Source organism: Schistocerca serialis, chromosome 3 (assembly GCF_023864345.2).
Source record: "Schistocerca serialis cubense isolate TAMUIC-IGC-003099 chromosome 3, iqSchSeri2.2, whole genome shotgun sequence".
NCBI lineage: Eukaryota > Metazoa > Arthropoda > Insecta > Orthoptera > Acrididae > Schistocerca > Schistocerca serialis.
In genome coordinates, this window is record NC_064640.1 from 820,204,003 (window position 1) to 820,218,449 (window position 14,447).

At 44.6% G+C, this 14,447-nt stretch overlaps 1 non-coding gene across 1 annotated transcript; it reads right to left on the bottom strand.

Annotated features, from left to right (window-relative positions):
• Positions 1-13,858: 13,858 nt before the first annotated feature.
• On the bottom strand, positions 13,859-13,931 carry Trnaa-cgc (transfer RNA alanine (anticodon CGC)). The gene has a single exon. It is a non-coding gene; the product is annotated as a tRNA-Ala (tRNA).
• Between the last annotated feature and the right edge of the window lie 516 nt (positions 13,932-14,447).

A 14,447-nucleotide genomic window follows, 5' to 3' on the forward strand; every position in this document is an offset into this window, starting at 1 on the left:
CGTTAACACGCACTTTAGTCATAAACCAGCCAATTTTGTAACACAGTCTCTTCTACTACCTTACCTAAACATAACATACGATCAAAAATGCTAAAAAAATTATGGTCAGCTGACTAACTGGTCGTTAAGAAAGTTATCTGGATGTCTCTCTCTCTCTCTCTCTCTCTCTCTCTCTCTCTCTCTCTCTCTCTCTCTCTGTCTATCTATCTGTCTTTCCTGTAAGTCGTCTGGCCGTATATACTTAATGCTAACCATTAGCAGCCGGCCGGTTCGTCAGTTACATAACATATAAATATTCATCCTGCGTATGTTTGTGCTCGCAAAACTCGAAAATTTTGATACAAAGTTGCATTCGAAAAAGAGCTTGTTTTCATGTACCTATTTTTTAAATATATACTATATATAGAAAACACGTAATACATAAAATTGAAACGTCGTAACCAAAAATCTCAAATTCCTTGACCGATTTACTTCAACCAATTTTTACACGATATTCTAATGAACCTTCAGACGGGCACAGGCTAATATTTTATACATAAAATAAATAAAGGGGAAACACTGTTCAAAAAATCTCAAAACGTTCTCGATAGCCGGCCACCGTGGCCGAGCGTTTCTAGTTCTAGGCGCTTCAGTTTGGAACCACGCGACTGCTACGGTCGCAGGTTCGAATCCTGCCTCGGGCATGGTTGTGTTTGATGTCCTTCGGTTAGTTAGATTTCTTACTGCTGTTAACGTCAAACCTTGCAATATCCTTTACATAGAGCTATTTTTAGAAAGGGTTTTTTTACTGTTGTCTTTATAGTGTGTGTGTGTGTGTGTGTGTGTGTGTGTGTGTGTGTGTGTGTCTGTGTGTGTATGTGTGTGTGTGTGTGTGTGTGTGTGAAGTTAAAATCTTATTATTGGCAAGTTGCTAATATCATACCTGGTAATCTTTTCATAATGAAAACTGTCAAGCTATTTGAAATTATTTTTTTAAACAAGTGCCAGACTTATAATTTTATTATTGAGAAAGTTTAAAATGAACAGGTATCTTTAGCAGTGTGTGTTATTTCACCAGCACCTCCTGGCCCCAACTTCCACCATAACGTTTTGGAATAAAATGTGTACTCTAGATGTTTCTGAATCGCCCTAATTGACGGTTCATTACTGGTAGCAGAGCGTGGTTGTACGTTCGCTACCTGATCCTCTTTACTTGCTGGTGGAAGTTTTTTAGTTAGTATTTATTAATATTTTGTTTTATTTGTTCACATTTACTTAAAGTGTATATTCCAGGGTGTGATGGCGGCGAGGGAGTGCCCGCGCTTAGGATTGCTCCGGCGCGAGCAGCTTTTGTACGAAATTAAAATTCATGGGATTGACAAGGAGGGCACGGTTCCAGAGCTGACCACATGTTTACGAGATTCCTTGCAGCGGCCTGTTGTTACTAAGGAAGTCATTGGTCTGCCGGCCGGCGTAGCCGCGGCCGTTGAGGCGATGGGTGAGTTGGAAAAGTCTCTTAGTTGGTTTTCAGTAGATTAGCCTAGCCGGAAACTTACTAGATAACGTGCACATTTGGTGCATAATTCTAACTGGATTTCTGACTTGGAGCAAATAGTTTCGAGTGACGCTGATCGTAAGATCGTTTCGGAGTTGCAGCAGAAGGTGGCTGCGTTGCAGCTAAGCTTAGCTTATTTAGAGTTTGATTCTGAGGAATTCAGTGGGCAGGTCTAACCGGATCGGGCCCAGGCGGGGGTCTTGCCTAGTGTTCAAAACCAGAAGATGGAAGGTAGTTTGGAACCTTCTGCTAAATTACCTAACCCGATTGGACTTCTTTTGAAGGATATAGGAGAGTTAACTGTCGATTCTTTGAGTAAGATCGAGGAGGTACTTCGGTTGCTGGTTCACTTTGAACAGCACGCCCACTCCTTTGGGGTAGCGCACTCCACCCTTCTAGCTTTACTCTACCCTTTAGCCAAAAGGGGTCTTAGAGATCTTGTCTCCACAGCTCTCGCTGAACAGATGTCCTTGCTTCAGCTTAGGCAGAAGATTATTACTGAGAGACTTACTGCGGGTTTAGGAAGCATTTAGTATCACTACATTTGGAGGGTACAGGGGAGTGCGAGAGCCTACAGCAGTATGTGGAGAGGGTGAAAGTTGCCATCAAGCGATGGCTGCTGAAGATGAATTGCATTTTACCTTCAAATCCCCTCCGGTTACATGGGAGGATTTGCGTGGAGAAATAGTCACGGCGTCTGCGTTAAAGTTGCTAGAGGAAACAGGGGGCGCTAGGGTTTCTAGGCCCGTAAAAGAACTTGTGGCCGAGGAGCGCGGTCGGGGTAGAACCACCGGGGTTGAGACAAGGCGATGTTTTCGTTGTGGTGAGGGTGGTCATTTAGTTAGGGATTGTCCTGTTCCCCGTTGTAGTAGGAGTAACAAATGACATAAGGGAAAGCGACGCACCTTGTTTGGTAAATTTACAGCTTGTTGTGGGCGTGCCGTCATAGCCGAGTCCAGATCGCGTCTTCCCTATATTTGTGTTCAACTTAACCACGAATCCATTTGCGCCTTGTTGGCTTCTGGTAGCACGTACTCCTTACTTAGTGAGGCTTGGTTTTTGGAGTTCGGCCACCTTACTGAACTTAAACCCGAGAACATCCCGCTTCGGAGATGTGTCGCTAATGGTCATGTGTTGACTCTAGTGGGGTGGTTAAGGGTAGTGTTTCGGTAGGGCAGTTCTCTTGGACAATCACCTTCGCTCTCGTGACGCTTTTGCAAGTGAACCTGGTACGTGGCTGTGACTTTAGTTCTAAAACGCAGCTGGTGTTGGGTTATTTTGGAGGGCTTTTCATCTGTAAGTTTGCTCCTCTGTAGAAGTTTGGTCTCTGTGAATGTTGGGAGGCGTTGTCGTCGGTGGTCCTTGCCTTTCCGATAGCTTCTGTTGATGAAGGGGATATTAGCCACCTTTCGCCCCAGCGAGGTCGGCAGGTGCGCGAGTTATTAGTAGAGCTTCCGGATTTACTGAGAGATAAACTGGGGGTGAGTAACATTCTGGAATATGACATTCGTTTGACCGATGACGTTTGTTAGGCAGTCCCCCTACCGGTTGTCTCCTCCCAAAATGAAAATACTACGAGGGAAGGTACGTAAAATGTTAGACCAGGGCGTTATTCGTCCCTCCACATCTCCGTATGCCTCCCCGATATTTCTGGTCCCCAAACATAAAAGGGGGGGGGGGGGGATATTTAAGGCCAGTAGTAGACTACCGACGTTATAATGAGAAAGTCATTTTGGAATCAGTACCCTTTCCCGACCTCCACAACTCCTTTATTTGGTTTGCTGGCGCGATTTGGTTTACTGTACTTGACTTGAATCAGGCCTATTATCAGATTCCTTTGACTGAAAATTGTAAGCATGTTACTGCCTTCTGTACCGATTGGTATCTGTATGAATTCAATCACGTTCCATTCGGTCTTGGTACTGGGGCTGCTGTTTTGACCCGTTTATTGTTGGGCGATTTAAAGTTACGTGCGTCTGCAATTATTTAGGCGATCTAGTTATAGTAGGTCATTTGAAGAACATTTGCTTCAGGTCCTGGCTAGGCTCCAGACGGCCGTTCTAACAGTCAAACCACCTAAGGTTACGCAGGCGAAACCACAAATTTCCTTTTTGGGCCATATCGTTTCGGGGCAGTCAGTCCGGATCGATCAGGATCGCACGAAAGCCTTGCGCGCCTTGTCCCCCTCATAAGGTTAAGCGGGGAGTGGCAAAGTTCATTCGTATGGTGAACCACTACCCCATACTACCCTCAGGGATCTTTTAAAAAGCGGGTGAATAGGAACTTGAAATCAGCCCTCATAATTTACCATCAAGGTAGTCCGAGTAGGTGGGACTCCAATTTACCGTGGATCAACTTTTCGCACTTAATACGGCGGTACACGAGGCGTTGAAAGTTTCTTCAGCTTCTTTATTGTTCGCCTATCTGGTCAATTCCCGCTTGTCGAACTTGTGACGGATTCAAGACCTAATCCCCGAGCGGGTAACCCCATGTCTGATTAAGAAGAATTGGAATGGGGCGCGCCGAAATATTGCTGCCGCTCATGGTAGACAGGCATTGAGATGTAATCGCAATCGGTCACCTATGGGGGGGGGGGGGAGGTTGAGGTGTAGTTGTGTCCGGCTCTTCGAAAAGCGCGCCAGGCAGAGTGCTTTCGCTTCCCATCTAGTGTTTGCGGTGGCGCTTTCCGTTTGGCGCTTACATGGCCTGTCCATTAATTTATTCCAGATTATTTTCGTCATATTGGATACGCTATTTTGAATTTTTAAATTTTGATATAAAAATCGTTATCAGAAGGGTCAAAACCCCCATCATGCCCATATTGGAGCAGATTTTAAACTTTTGGCTAAGTTTCCAGGATTCTGGCACTCTGTGCATCGCGTAACTTACTCCGCGCGATGTACGTTATGAGTGCGGGTATTCTGGCAGCGGCCGTGCGTGAGAGTCAGCGCTACGCTGCGGAAACGACGAGGCACGGCCGAAAGGAACGTTTTAAGTGTAACAGACAATTATCGGCTGCAACTGCAGCGTGTAGAATACCATCGCTGAACGGAAAGAGAAAATCGTAAAGGTTTGCAAGAAGTCACTTTTTTCTACGTAACATTAAAACGAACGAAATATTGGAGACAGAGAGGCTTCCAGACTTCGTAAAGTATTTACGTGACATAATTTTCTGAAAAATTGTCAAATAGCGACAGTCTGGAATTCTAAATGACGAGATTTAGTCTTTTCGGTCTCTTAGGCTCGCAAGTAGATATATTATTTTTAAGGTTTTGTGATTTGCCTTGTGAAGTGAAGCTCATAATTATTTCCGTTTGTCGCTTTAATTTTGGACACCACACAAGTAAAATTACTTAGAAAGTCATTTAATGCGATAGTAACCCCACAGTCCAGGAGAGGACTAAATCCATCAGGGAGAAACGCATCAGTAGCACGGATATCGTAAAGGTCTTAAGTAATTATAGATCGCTTTAGAAATGTAACATCGGGATGTCAGTATGTGACATTTTTTGTAAGGGATGTGATACATGCTCGTTTTCGACGCTTCCGCCACCGGGTAAGGTGATGTAAGGTGGTCAGCTCATCCTGTGGGAAGGAGCGGGATTTTGATCGCACCCTGAGTCCTTCCAGTTGTTGCCTATTTAACCGAAAATGCTTCGCCTTAACATGGAGGACTTTCATAATCCGTAAGGGAGTTTGGCTGGCACCGTCATAAAGTTGACGCAAGACGGAGTAATAAAATTCCTGCGTCCGACGGAGATACCTCGCTCTCTCTCAGCGCCGTAATGCATTAATGATTTCCGGAGCAAAAGTTTGGCATGCCATGACCACCATTCCATAAGACAAGGGTAACGGTCCTGCGAACCAAAGCTACGAGCTCAAACCTCTCTAACGATAATATCGATGGAAGGGGCCTTTATGAGGGATGTGTTCAGCATCAGCAGCAGGCCATATAGATTTTCTGGTTGCAGCACATGATTTAAAGTTGCAGCTTCGGCACAGTGATCAGTGAAACAAGCTGGTATCACGTCTATCGCTAACAGCTGTCCACATGAAGTGTCAGAAAGATAAAAGCCATCGAATCGGCTGCGGGAAGTAGCTGTAAAGTGCGTACACGAGAGTGGAATGTTGACAGATCCACCGATTTCGTATTAGGGAAGAACGGACCAAATCGTCTATTTCTTTCCTGAAATTAAAATTATGGGTCTCATCCACAGGACGCAAAACAAAATCTTTGCGTAACAGAAGTTTCTGCGGAGTATTACAAATAAATGAAGTACATACTTTTTATGAAAACGAGCGTGATCTGTGGAACTACCATATTCCTAAGAGGAATAAAAAAGAATTAAATTAAGGTCACAAGAAATGCAGCTTATTCTTCGTCCAATATAAAGAACTTAGAAATCAGTCAGTCATGGGTTTTTCTGTATGTAAAATAACGCTGTACCAGTAGATAGTTCAGGAGCCACATTAAAGAAAGTAGAAAAACTGGGAAGAGAAAAATTGTCAAATAGCACTTCTTGCAAAAAATATCACGTCTTCCCTTGAACCTAAGTAAAATGGTTCAAATGGCTCTGAGCACTATGGAACTTAACATCCGAGGTCATCAGTCCCCTAGACTTAGAACCACTTGAGGGGACTGACGACCCCAGATGTTAAGTCCCATAGTGCTTAGAGCCAATTTAAATCTACTTGAACCTAACCAACCTAAGGACATCATACACATCCATGCCCGAGGCAGGATTCGAACCTTTGACCTTAGCAACTGCGCGGTTCTCGACTGAATCGCCTAGAACCGCTCTGCCAAAACGGCCGGCGAATCGTAAATGAACTGTCGCAACACCGTAAGTCTAAGCTTGGAACTAATTCTGTTCACACTCAAAGTAAGAAAGGTATAGGCACGCATCTATTTAGTACAAAAACTATGCAGTTAGTTACTTGCAAATGACCGCTAACAATGCATGGCAGAGTCAACGAATGAATCTGACTGTAGAGAGGTGGAACCCTCTCTCCCACCCTCTTTCTGCTTTTACTTTTCCGCGATGCCGCACGCTGAGGTAGAAAACACTGACGAGGCTGTTGGGGAAGGCGACTGCCTCATGGGGTAATGTGAGTGGAGAAGGGGATTGGGGGGGGGGGGGAGGAATCGTGCCGAAATTCAGCATCAGGTACAGAGGATACACCCCACTCTTTCACAGGTGGGTGGTGCGGCTCCTAGAAATCAACGAAAAAGAAAACTGACGGTACGTCTTTTACCATCACATGTCCCGCTTGCACATTTGGACCGATCAGGTTCTAAACAGCTACGGTTTGTGGCATTCTTTCCCCATACGGGGCCGCAGAAGAATGGTAGGAATATATTACAGACTCAGGGATGTCTGGCAAGTCCATAGATATATTACGGAGCTCCGGAACATGTCTATCCTCGCGTGATTCCGAAGGGGCGCTCTCTGTCTAGGGAGTCAAGTCGGAGGGATTGCGGGACGCTTTCGAATCTTGGACAGTAACCGACATGTTATCATCCGATCCAAACTCAGGGAGATGAGAGGCTTCCTCACTGGAATCTGTTCAGTAGAGCGGAGCAGCGAAGAGGAATCATCTGACTCCTCACCATCTTGCATCCGTCTACGCTTGTTTTGAAGTGGAGGTGGTGCCGGCGCGGAAGCTACAGTGGCAAAGTGCCTACGGGAGGTAACGGCGGAAATGCGCTAGGACCATCACGAAATGACTCGTTTCGCCCCTCAGAAACTCAGTTAGGCACAGTGGCTGACACTTGGGAATCCAGGTCCGTTAAAGTTAGCTTCTTACGTTGTTAGTAAGTGGAGTTTAAGACCGTAACACGACACGAGCAATTTGTTCGGAAGTGTCCACTCTCCTTACATATAAGACAAGTATCTTCTTGTCCTGTGTAAATTATATGTCCCTTCAAATATTCAGTTTGACACCCATGTCCACGGATCGGACTCCGCTATGAAATTGCAAACGATGTTGAGCGGACCAGCGTTCGCTCCATATATTCCGTATATCCCCAAACGGAAGCAGAACTATCTTGAGGAAACTGTCGTCAGTCGTTCGTGTATTCTACCTCCGCGTTCGCCACAATAACCAAAATATTAGAGCCATGGCGACGAATGAAAGGGACTTCTTGTCCGTGCTGCAAAGCGAGCCTAGAATCTTGACTAAAAACTCAAACGATTCAGAACCTAAGTAAGACGTGTGAACCTGATCTGAAGTGACCTTGATCGTATCTACAAGCCAAACATGAATTTCTAACAAACTGGGAGGCACATGATGCGTGGACTTGTCAGAACTAAAACTGCGGGAACGCTCCTGGGAGACATGGACGTCAACATGAACCAAGACAACGCCGCGTCAAAATGGAATAACAAACACGAGGCGGCGAGAGACAAACCACGATGTGACGTGGACAACGACTACTCACGCAGAACTGAGGGCAAACAAGGAAACTCTCGCAGCGTTACGATAGAGGCGGGAACAGGCAGAACCTTAACACATGATGCAAACTTGGCCACTCTTTCTGCCAAGTCAAGGCACTGTTGCTCTCTCAAGTTACGGCCTCTGTCTCGTAGGTGGCAGTGGCTCCGTTTTCATAACTATTTCAATTCATTTTAATTCGGACAATTTGTACAGAATGTTTAAAATTATATACAAAAATCTTTCTCGTGGATCAGTATTTAAAGTGAGTAACGTATAGTTCAATCATTAATTAAATAACAAGAGAAATAGTAGCCACTCTGGCAACTAGTAACACCTGTGTTGCTCCATTTACTATCACACCTGCTAGTCGTAACCATTTCTTGTCTCTACCTATATTCTAAAAATTTTCCCCCATTTCACAGAAATAGTAAACTAATAACAGAAATAGCATAGTGCCACACTACAATTAAACAAATCATTAAATCAATAGTAAAAACTAAATATCGAGGGTACAGAGTGCAGTCATCTTTAACCTGAGGCTCATGTCGACATCAGTGATGCGTGTAGCATGGGTTCTGAGGGCATCCCCCGTTCATGGGTGAAGCTGGCGGAAGTGATGAAGACTGCTGGCTTCTCTCACGGGGTTCAAACAGAGTTCATAATTTAGCTAGAATTGATCGAGTCCTTTATTATGGAGCCGAGTGGAGCGTCTGAACCAGAGGCTCTGTCGATTCTGTGAAAATCTTGGCTGAAGATTTACGGACTTGCGTTATGGGGTGGAGAGTTGAAGGACTCGCCATGACAAGTCAGTGTTGTACTGCACTATATAGAGCAAGCAGGTAGTCGGGTAGGATAGAGTACGTGCGGAGTGCACATTCCTTTTTTTCTTTAAGGAAGAAGGCTATGCGATAGTTTAAGGTCTTCTGATGAATGCTCGTTCGTCGACCGCGTGGGGCTAAATCAGACCGCGTACAAAATACTGACATTTAGACTGTCAAAATTTTAGCGGTAAGTTTTTCCGGAGTATTTGTAACAAAGTACCTGAATTTAACGCTCTACAGGAAAGTTGTTGCGTTCAAATTACACTCGGAACCGAAAGCTGGATGAAACCCAAAATAGAAAGCAGTGAAATATTTAGCGAGGCGTGGAACGTATATCGAAAAGTCAGGTTAGACACCATAGGTGAGGGACTGTTAACGGCAGCGGACAAAATTATTGTGCCTATAGAGGTCTGACTGCAAAATTCATGTGGATGGGTGTAACCGGCGCAGGTGAAAAGATAATCATCGTATGTTTTTACCGGCCACGCGATTCCGCCGTAACAGTAGTAGAATCATTCAAAGGAAGTCTGCACTCAGAAACGCGGAAATGCGACTTTACCTTACAGAATATGGCCTGGGACCTCTGTAGATTCATTGCAGGTGGTATGGACAGAAAGTTTAGTTCTGAGCACATTTTCCGAAAATTGTCTTCAGCAGATAGTTCGACAACCCACACCCAATGGAAATATTCTGTACCTTCTAGGTGCAAAGAAGTCGGACCTTATGGATAGTGTCAGACAGGTATCAGTGATCATGACATAACGACGATTTCCAAAGTAAACAAATCTATTAAGAATACTGGGAGAGTTTTTATGCTAGAAAGAGCAGATTAGCAGTTGTTAGCATCCTACTAAGCAGTGAATGGACATCATTTAGTTCCGATATGACGGACGTAGAGGAATTGTGGCCAGATTTAACCCGACTGTAAATCGTGCTCTGGAGACGTATGTGCCGAGGCGGAAATTACCCGCTCTGATTTAATAACGAAATCAGGAAAATGCTGAGAAAGCAGAAATTGTTACATTCTCGGTCAAAAAAACAACAAAGAAGTGGCAACAGGCAACAGTTAATAGTAAATCTGACGTGTATTAAAAGACTGTTGCGTGAAGCATACAACATCCCCTGTCATACCTTAACGAATGATCTTGGCGACAATCTGAGAAAATTCTGTCCGAAGCTAAATTAGTATGTGGGTCGAAGGATTCTATGCAGCCACTCGTCGAAACAAAATGGTGTAATAGGCAGAAAAAAGAAAGCTCAATATTTAAATATCACGGTTAAAACATCATTCACGAAGGAGGATCGTACAGTCGTACCATCGTTTAACCGTCGCACTAGATACAGAAATAATCCCTGGTGTTGAGAAGCAACTGATACAATTGAAAACAGGGAAAGTCGCCAAGTTCGAATGGACTCCCAAGTCCGATTTATACAAAGTACTCTTCGTCAGACCCTTACTTAGCTTGCATTTATCGCCAATCTCAAAGCCAGTGCGAAGTTCCAAGCGACGGAAAAAGACCACAGGTGACTATCGTATATAAGAAAGGTAAACGAACGGACCAGCAAAATTACATACCAATATCCCGAACATCTGTCCACTGCAGAATTCTTAGGCACGTTCTAAGATCAAACATAATGAAGTCTCTTGAGACAAAAGCTTCCGTCCCCAAATCAGCAACGGTTTAGAAAGCATAGGTCATGTGAAACTCTGCTTTATACATAAACGACCTGACGGATACGGTGGGCAGCAATCTGCGACTGTTTGCTGATGATTCTGTCGTATACCTGTACCGGTAAGGGGTCGACAGAAGCGTCCGATTCCACGCGTCGGCTTTGACCCGTGACGTAAGGGTGTTGTCGTGTGTGACGTCATGACGGCGCGGAGTTTGGTTTGAGTGTCGCTGTCTCCAGTTCTGTTTTATCTTATTTTATTTACTTTTCTGATCTGTTCGTTCTATCTCGTGAGATTTTTTTTTTAATTTAAAAACGCGTATTACTTATTTTAATTATCTGTTTCCTCCAATTTCTGTTTTAGTTTATTATATTTATCTTTCTGATCTGTTCGTTCTATCCCATGAGATTTTTTTTAAAAAAAGACAAAAAACACTAATCAGCTACTGAAGCATCTTTATCTTCTATGGGTTGCAGGGGTTACGACCCTTGGGGAGGTGGGTGGGGATTCATGCATGGCTGTCTTCACTTACACGTTGTAGCTACGCAAGGCGTCTAAATTTGTTTATATTTAGTTTGCCCCCCCCCCCCCACCCAAAACACTTCATTTCCCGCGATTGTCCCTTTAGTGTCATTAGGCTTCTTGTGGAAAGTGTGTGTGTGTGTGTTTTTGTTTCCGCCATATTTGTGACGTCATGGGTCAAAGCAGACGGGCGGTATCGGACGCTTCCGTATTTCCTAGCCAGGCACCATTTCGTGACACTGTTAAGCTGCAAATAAAGCTAAACTTAAAATAGATATTCTCGGGTCTTCTTATTCAGTTTTGCGGCTCAGCAGTCTCGCGGTGGCCTAGAACAATAACAGTTCAACACTCACTACCTCCACCTTCAGGCTGCGATGAGGATGATGTCGCGGCGGAACAAAGCCGGCTGGCGATGCGTGGGCGCCGTGTGACGGAGCAGGATCCGATTCCACGACCGTCCGCTACGAGGAACGGGCAGACAGGCAGCTGTCCAGATGGTCAGATACGCGCGCGCCCACAAGGCTTCCCTCTACGCACTGTCGCGCCCGGCCAATGTGAGCGGATAGCAACGCCTTACCCCGCCAGGCGGCGCTCAGCGATGCGGAAACCAGAAACTGTTTACAGTCTGCCAACACTGACGCCGTCGCGCATGACTTAATGAACTCGGAGGACATATGACAGCACATATCGCCAGGACTGTCCAGCCAGCCCTTGAAACGCAAGATAAAACAGAGCATTCCCTCTACATTCATATTACGCAAACCACTATAAAGTGTACTGTGAAGTTGCTTACACTGATAATAAATTTAAATGTTAGGAAGTCTTTTCAGTCCGAATTTATCTTAAATGCAGGCTTGTACGCGAGTGAAACGTGGCGATAAGCCGTTCAGACAATAAAAAACAGAAGCGTATTGAATAAAATCCGCCGCAGCTGTTCTAAATCCTTTATTAAAGGCACGGCCTGTTTCGTAATTGAAATTACATCCTCAGACGCAAATCTGTGTAAAAACAAGAAAGAGACCGTGGACAGTGGTACGCAAAGACCATATCACAGTAATAAAAAGTGGCCACAAGGCTTATAGTAGTCAAGCCTCTTTTACAGACCGATCCCAACCCTTTTTTAAAATTCGGGAAGTTCCACATAAACCGATAGTCATGGATTAGAAATGTGGCGTGAAACACGAACCTGTTAACAAATGGAACGAGAGAGTAGATTATAAAAAGCACCGAAAAAAATGAAGGAGGGGCAAAGACAAAATATAGAGTAAACGGTACATCTGTCGAAGCCGCGCCGGAACGGAATGCTGCGACTGCCATACATGAACTAGCAGGTTATGAAAACATAGCCCCGAGAGACGCGGCGCATACACGGATGCGTAAATATCATCCGATGATCTTTAAGGATCCGCAGCTCGTGCTCGTGCGGTAGCGTTCTCGCTTCCCGCGCCAGGGTTCCCGGGTTCGATTCGCGGCGGGATCAGGGATTTTCTCTGCCTCGTGATGACTGGGTGTTGTGTGATGTCCTTAGGTTAGTTAGGTTTAAGTAGTTATAAGTTCTAGGGGACTGATGACCATAGATGTTAAGTCCCATAGTGCTCAGAGCCATTTGAACCATTTGAACCAAAATTCAACAACTGATCGATGTTAGAGATATAGGTCTATAGTTTTGCACATCTGTTCGACGTCCATTCTTGATGTCTCATAATCTCATCTTCCAGCAAGGATTATCGTCTACTCCCAAGGCTAACCTAAGGACATCACACACACCCATGCCCGAAGCAGGATTCCAACCTGTGACTATAGCGCTCTCGCGGTTCCAGACTGAAGCGCCTAGAACTGCTCGGTCACAGAAGCCGGCTCTGTGTTTAAACTTCAGTCCATAATTTCTAAGAATGAAATGTGCTGGGTCAATATCTTTTTTAGCCAACTGTACACCCATTCTGTTTGAAACCGTTCAGTTGCACAGAATACTATGACAAGAGAAGATCCTAGGGGAGTAGTGAAGATGAAACATCCTGTTGATCCTGGGCCGGAGCAGTTCTACGGCTCTTTCTCTTTTCCTGTTTTAAAAGGCTCTTGTTAATACTCGGGGCAAAATCAGCGTCGTACACATTAGAACCTGCTACGAACTGGATGGCCCTATATTAGCGTCCATAAGCTACTTTATGTAACGGAGCGTTACGTAATCCATGAAGTACTGACCAGAAACCTGTCTTTTTACACTCCAGATGGTAGGAGGAAGAGCTGTGAATAGCCAAATCCGTGGTTGCTGTTTTCCTATGAATGTCGTTTCTCAAAAGGATTCCCTGACATAGTGACTGGCTTGTCCAAAAATGGTAACATCCTATTTCTGGACACTACGTTAGGGAATTCTTTGGAGAATGGCATTTATAGTAACCAGTAAACACGAATTTGGTTCTTCACAGCTCTTCCTATCACCCTCTAGAGTACAAAATGGCAGCTTTCCGGTCAATGCTTTATAGATTACATAACACCTCATTATGTAAACTAGCATATGAATGCGAATATAGGGCCATCTAGTTCATAGGACATTCTAATGGAAACCACGTACATTTTGTCCCGAGTAATGGCAAGAGCCTTCTAAAAAAGAAAAAAAAGGAAAGAGCCGTAGGACTGCTCCGGCCCAGGATCAACAGGGTATTTCATCTTCATTACTCCCTGGGAAGGGGAATGGCCCTAGGAGGAGGATATTAATGTTTAACGTCCCGTCGACAACGAGGTCATTAGAGACGGAGCGCAAGCTCGGGTGAGGGAAGGATGGGGAAGGAAATCGGCCTTGCCCTTTCAAAGGAACCATCCCGGCATTTGCCTGAAGCGATTTAGGGAAATCACGGAAAACCTAAATCAGGATGGCCGGAGACGGGATTGAACCGTCGTCCTCCCGAATGCGAGTCCAGTGCGCTGACCACTGCGCCACCTCGCTCGGTGGGAATGGCCCTAGGGTCTTTTCTTATCATAGTATTCAGTACTACGGCACTGTTTCAAATGCAATGGGTATACAGTTGACTACAAAGATATTGTTCCCGCACATTTCATTCCTAGGAATAATACACCGAGATTTAAATACAGGGAAAGGACGAAACGTGAACAACAAAAGTCGTCAGGTGCTTACAACATCACAAGTGATGATTCAGTCGAAATATATGGATCAAACTGGAAGGTCGTTGGAAGTTATGTTTAGGGAACAAATTTCTGGTTGGTATTCCAGTTATGCCTTGCGTTCAAATATATCCGGAACGTGTCACTCAGCTTCTGGTATTACATGACGTTTTTTAGTTTTGCGTACGGGACGCAAGGGTAACGTTGTCAATATCTTCGAGCAGTAGGAGATCTACCGTACATTAAGATAATTTTCAAATCAACCACTTAATTTTCAAAATGAATTAAGTCATAAAGTAATTTTGGCTAGCTTTGATTACTTAAATGAATAGTGTGGTTC